Consider the following 5762-nt stretch of genomic DNA (forward strand, 5'->3'; position numbering starts at 1 on the left):
TGTGTGTGTGTATTTACACTGTGTGTGTGTGTATTTACACTGTGTCTGTGTGTATGTGTTTACACTGTGTGTGTGTGTAGCTTCTACAGGGACGGGTCCGACTAGGAGTGGAGGGCAGGTAAGCCCTTCCGTGTCAGCACGCCGCTGATGAATTTTGGCTCTAGCCTGGGCCTGCTCAGGTCTCCCAAGGTCCACACTCGTTCGTAGCTGCAGCCTGTCTGCCCAGTGGCCCCCACAGGCCCTTGGATACCTCTTCCCACTGGTTGGACGTGGGGCGGAGACAGAAACGCAGGCTTGTCACTTCTGAGCTGATGAGCTTGCACAGTAAGGAACACCCAGATTCTAAAGAGATGTGTACAACTTCCGAGGATGTGACTTTTGTAACCGGGAAAGACATCTTTGTTTGTTTTTTTTTAAAACAAGGACGACATGTGGGGAGGCCTGGAACTGGGAGGCATGGTCCCTGTCCTGCCCTGTCACACCCAACGCGCCCGTCCCCGCTGCCACAGCCGGGTGTTGTCGGCTGGGCTCACCTCCTCCCCTCATTCGCCCCACTACAGCTCAGCCCGCTCTGGGCTCTGCCGGCGGGTTTCTCTTCTCGTGGGGACAAAGGGTCTGTCAGTCCCCGGGCCCGTTTCAGCAGCCCGGGTTCTGCAAGACTGACCTCGGAACAGCCACCTCTCCGCCGTCTGTGTTTTGTCACCACAGCACCTGGCATGGTGTGAACCCAGTAGGCCACATTCAGGACATACCTGTCAAATGAAGGCTGCAAAGCTGGCGCTGTCGTCACTAGGAGCTCTTCAGAAAGGTGGGCCAGTTGCACATCTGTGCTCGTGAGACAGAAGTGCCACGTGGATTCCGCAGTCGGAGTGAAGCACCGGAATGGTGTTTTGGGGACCGTGAGGACGATGACGACACTTTCAAAGCGCTTACCCTGGGCGGGGCCCGTGGTAAGTGTCTCATTTAGTCCTGACAGCTCACCCAGGAGCTGGTTATCGTCCCCACTCCACACACACGAGCCAGAGCCGCTGACACATGAGGACCTTGCCCAGGGAGCCACAGCTTGGACGGGCGGAGCTGGGATTCGAACCCGGCCGTGTGTTTCTGTCTACACCAGCACTGCCTGTAGGACTTTCTGGACACGTTCTCCATATTTGCTGTCCAGTGTGGTGGCCGCTGGCCCCATGTGACTGGAGCACTTGAAGTGTGTGGCTGGTGTAACTACAGTGTTGAGCCCTCTGGTGTGTACCCGGCTTGGGCAGTTAAAGGTGTGGGGGCTCCTGCCAGAGCCCACGTGTCCGCCGAGGATGCTAACCACCAAAGACTTGTTTCCTGCCGGCAGTTCAGCAGCATGTAACTGTCTGCAGTGTGTGCCCCAGGCTGCAGGAAGGATTCCATCCAAAGGCAGCGTGGGCTCCTGTGCCCACAGGGGAACTCTGAAAGTCGGCTTGAACTCGCCGAAGGGGTTGACCGCATCTGTGGCTACGGAAGTGTGAGTGACTCTGCAGGTGTGCCGGAGGAAGGAAGTGCCCTCCGTCCGTCCTGTCCCCTGACCTGCGTGCAGACAGCCCAGCGGGATGGCTGGCTCTGCTCCCGGCATGGAGGCAGCCGGCCATTCATCCCCCCGTCCTCTCGGTCACCTCAGCAGATGCCTTCCTGGCTAAGGAGCTCTCAGCGTCCACAGAAGTGTCCCTTTGTCCAGCCACTGTGTGTCCATAGTCCTGCCGTTGTCTCCTGCCCCGGTCCAATGCCCCACACAGGTGGCCCCTTAGGTCAGCGCCTGCGGAGCCCCTGGTTCTGTCTCTCACATGCAGCCGTGAAGTGACACAATCGCAAGCCTCAAATGGGCTCTTTATGCCATGTTTGCAATAAATCTGGAGCCTGTCAGAGGAAAGAAATCTCAGTGTTTGTGTTCTTTTCATGAGTGGTAGTACCATGCCGCGTGCGCTCTGAGATTGTGTTTGGTCAGACAATCGGTGACCAGTTACTTTTGGTGCCACATGGCTCCCAACGCCGGTCCCTCACATGGTGCCAGGCAGTGCATGCTTCGTGCTGCCACCAGGGTGGAGAGCAGACACCTTCGACATCTTGCCTGGAGACGGGATGTTGGTCAGCAACTTGGTGTTTTCATTAATTCCCGACTGGGATTTTTACTGAAAGCCTCGATTTCCTTTTCAGCAAACCACGTGTTTAGCAGGTAAGTGGTAAAGTGTAGGGACAGTGAGGAAGTCAGTTTAAAAACAGCCGGTGCTCTTTCTCCTCTCGCCATGTGGCGCTGTCAGGTGCAGGGCCGGTGGTGACGACGTGTGACCACCTAAAATACAAGTTCTGTAAATTTGAGGACACCCTCACCTGTGTTACCCCGTTTCCCTCAACAAAGCCTGTAGACCCAGCCTGAGCAGTTCACGGGGCCCCGTGGGGCTTTCCCTCTGCGCTTGTTTTTTTTATTTCCTCTGCGCAGTTGCCTGTGAGTTGCTGCCAGTGTTTCAAATTAGAAGAGTGCCCCTGGTGTGCAAATACAAACCCTGTAAAGCCCCGCCCCACCCACCCTGCCCCGCCCCCAGGATTGATTGACTTGCTCCTTCTAAGGGCTGAGCCCTGCTTTGCACAACGTTGGCATGAGAAGGAAGGGACACAGCTGCCAGGCTGAACAGTGTTTGATTTTGCGCCTTTTTCTCCTCGGGAAAGAGAAGGTGTAATCTTAATTAAAAATTTCATTCTGTGGCATACTGTTTTGGATTTTCTCAGCATGAAGCTGACAAGCAGCAGGTGCCCCAGAGCAAAAGAATAATTAATAGGTGGGAATTCTCTGCTTGCAGAGGCCCAAGGTAAAAAGCAGACAGAAGTCGAAGCAGGAAGGGAAACAGCTTTATTTAGGGCCTGCCCACCGTCTGGCTTTGAGCCGTTGTGGTGAAGCATCTCATGTGTCCTTACTAGCATGGCAGCCATGCATTCACGGATTCATTCATTCGTTTAACCAGTGTGCCGAGAGTCTGCCTTGGGCTGGGCGCAGTGCTGGGTCCACAGGACCCAGGGACAAATGGGACACAGTCAGAACCATACAGTGATGTTGGTCAGATAAAGAGGGACGTCATGAGACAGCATCATGAGGACACTAAAGCGCATGGACGAGAGGCGCCCAGTGGAGGCTGTGGCATTAGGACGGCTTCTCGGAGGAAGGTCCTTGCTGACCGATGAGTAGAAGCATTTCGGGTGGCGATGGATGTGGAGAGAGTCGGTGTCTGGGGGAAGGCAGGATGGGTTATGAGATGGGTTATTAGAAAGGTCAAATTTTAACTTATTTTTTCAGTCTTATGCCAACATTTTCTCTCCCATGTTTGTTCTTCTACTTGTTGACATCATCATCCTTTATCCAACCAGCCAACCCCGCTCCCTCCGTCTCATCCATCCTTCCGTCTAATTTACATATACAAAAGCTTTTTGGGGGTCCTCAAATTTTAAGAGTAGAAGGGGGTCCTGAAACCAAAATGTTTGAGAACCACTGATCTAGAGGAATATTCAGCAAGCTTTAATAGTGGTCATCTCTGGGGGTGGGATTATAACAAACTGTCACTTTCTAGGTTCAAGATACATTGAATTTAAAAAGCTGGTCATGTTCTTTATATCGTCTCATGATGTTCTTGGGCATATTTTACTTATTAAAAATAATTTTAGAGGTTTATAACATACACTGTAATTACGTTTTCATTTTTTTTCTAACTTAAGCATAGAAAAGTCTTAAAGAATGTACCCAAACCATTAACTAATGGTGAGTCCATGACTGCAGATGATGTGGGGGTTTTCTTCTGTGCTTTTTAGTATTTTACACTATTATTTATAAAGCAAATATAATAAAAAATAAATAACTTCCCCAAGAAGTCAAAACATTCATGTCCAAAAATCAAAACATCCCCCTCCCCCCACCCCCAAAATGAAAGAAGTGCGTAGCAGTGAGAAGAGCCCACACACAAACTATTGTGTTTGGCTCTCTGGCCCCGCCCACTTATGAGAGACAGGTGGACGGAAGGCGTCATGCACAGAGCAGGGCCGAGCCGGCAGAGGTCGGCCAGGCAGAAGAGACGTTCCTCCTGACAGAGCCCCACTTGCCCTTCCCCACCCAGGGCCTTACGGTTCCAGGTTGTGGTACTCGAGCCACACGCTGGCACACTTGGCGTTCCCATTAGTCATGATGCTATCCCAGGGCTCCCGCGCTTCCCGCACGTTATTTCACAGCCGAGCCCAAGATGCGTGAAAAGGCCCAGTTGGGAAAGGACCTGAACCTTATGACATCAACACCCAGTACAGAACCTACTTCAAACAGACATGCCTCAAAAGCCACCCCCTAACTATGGAAATCCCTGCACATTCCCCAGGCTGAACTCCATAGTAGTAGGCCCAGCCCAGCCACGTCAGCCTTTCTGCAGTGACAAACCTGAAGCTGTCTGCCTACTCCCTTTCCTCCATCCATCNGAACATACAAATAAACAAGCGCATGGCTTTGTTTTCTGTTTTGTTTTCCTTGTTTGGTTCCCCAGCTCACTGCCCCGGTCTAGGCTGTTCTCATCTGTCATTGTCAGTGGGTCATTGCATTCCTTGGGCTCCAGAGTCTTGTCCTTGTCACTGAGAGGTGGCCCCGGAAGAGGAGGCTCAGAAAAGCAGCTTGGATGCTGGGAAAGGCGCTTTTCTCTGAAATAAGCCGGGACTCCTTTGTAGCTGTGTCTCTTTTGAAAGAACAGGAGAGGGACTTGGGGGGTGCCAGGGGGCAAGCGCTTGAGACGCTTTCAAGAGACCCATCAAGGATTCGGTGTGCGTGTCCTCGAGCGGGTCCGGTCTGTTTCAAAGAGGAGCCGAATGCCGGCGATTGTGTTAGGAGTCGGGTGCAGTCAGGGGTGCCTCTGGGCTACGGGCCAGAGTTGGAGGCGAGGAGGGCGGGGCAGCTTCCGAGTCAGGCTCCTGTCGGATGGCGGCTCTTAGTTCCATGTGTCTGAGCCCATCTCGTGGGAGGCTGCCTTGCCCACGCCCTGCAATCCGCAGACCAGCTCGCTGGCTGGCGCTGCCCCTCAACTGGAGGGTGAGGAGTAAGGCAGGTGGGTGCAGGGGGCTTTGGCCGCCACACGCTTGTCTGAGGCTGTAATAGAGGTGGGCACGGGAAACAGCAGCAAATGGGGCAGAGGGGGTCCACCTGGTGGAGCGCTGTGCAGGGGTCCTCTTCCACTGTGTGTCTTTCCTTGTGTTTCCAAAGCAGACCTGTTCAGAGTTCCGTAAAAAAGTCCAAAGTCACGCCCACCACTCGACGTAAGAGCAGGCGTTTTCCAGGGGTGACCACAGCACGCCAGCCCTGTGGCCCCGCTCAGGTGTGCCACCTGCAGAGTCTGAGTGGTGGCTAATCGTGACTCGCCAGCAGCCAGCCCTCGGCCCAGGCCACGGCCACGGCTTCTGCCTCACCCAGCAGGGCCTGGAACTGGCTTCACCCCAGCAGTGTTGTCTCCGTATGTGTGGTCTGTGTGTGTAAACGTGTTCGTTACTCAGGCACCTGTTCAGTCAAGAGCGTGAGAGACCAAAATGGGCGTGAAACGCTGTGTTGTGAACATGTCCACGTCTCAGCTGTCCTTCCCAGCCTGGAGTCACTGCCAGTGCCGGGGTGAGGCCCACACACAGCGTCCGCTCACTTTTATGTAATTGCATACTTAAAAAGACTTAAAACTAATGAAAGGTGATGATAAAAATAGGTCAGCAAAAGCAAACAAACAAAACCTGCTAAA

At 53.3% G+C, this 5762-nt stretch overlaps 1 protein-coding gene across 1 annotated transcript in view; it reads left to right on the plus strand.

Annotated features, from left to right (window-relative positions):
* AGAP1 (ArfGAP with GTPase domain, ankyrin repeat and PH domain 1) overlaps positions 1-5762 on the plus strand; it is a 625487-nt gene that overhangs the window by 217442 nt on the left and 402283 nt on the right. The gene's annotated exons all lie outside the window — the stretch shown is intronic.

This window comes from Hipposideros armiger, unplaced genomic scaffold (assembly GCF_001890085.2).
Source record: "Hipposideros armiger isolate ML-2016 unplaced genomic scaffold, ASM189008v1 scaffold_17, whole genome shotgun sequence".
In the NCBI taxonomy this organism is placed as follows: domain Eukaryota; kingdom Metazoa; phylum Chordata; class Mammalia; order Chiroptera; family Hipposideridae; genus Hipposideros; species Hipposideros armiger.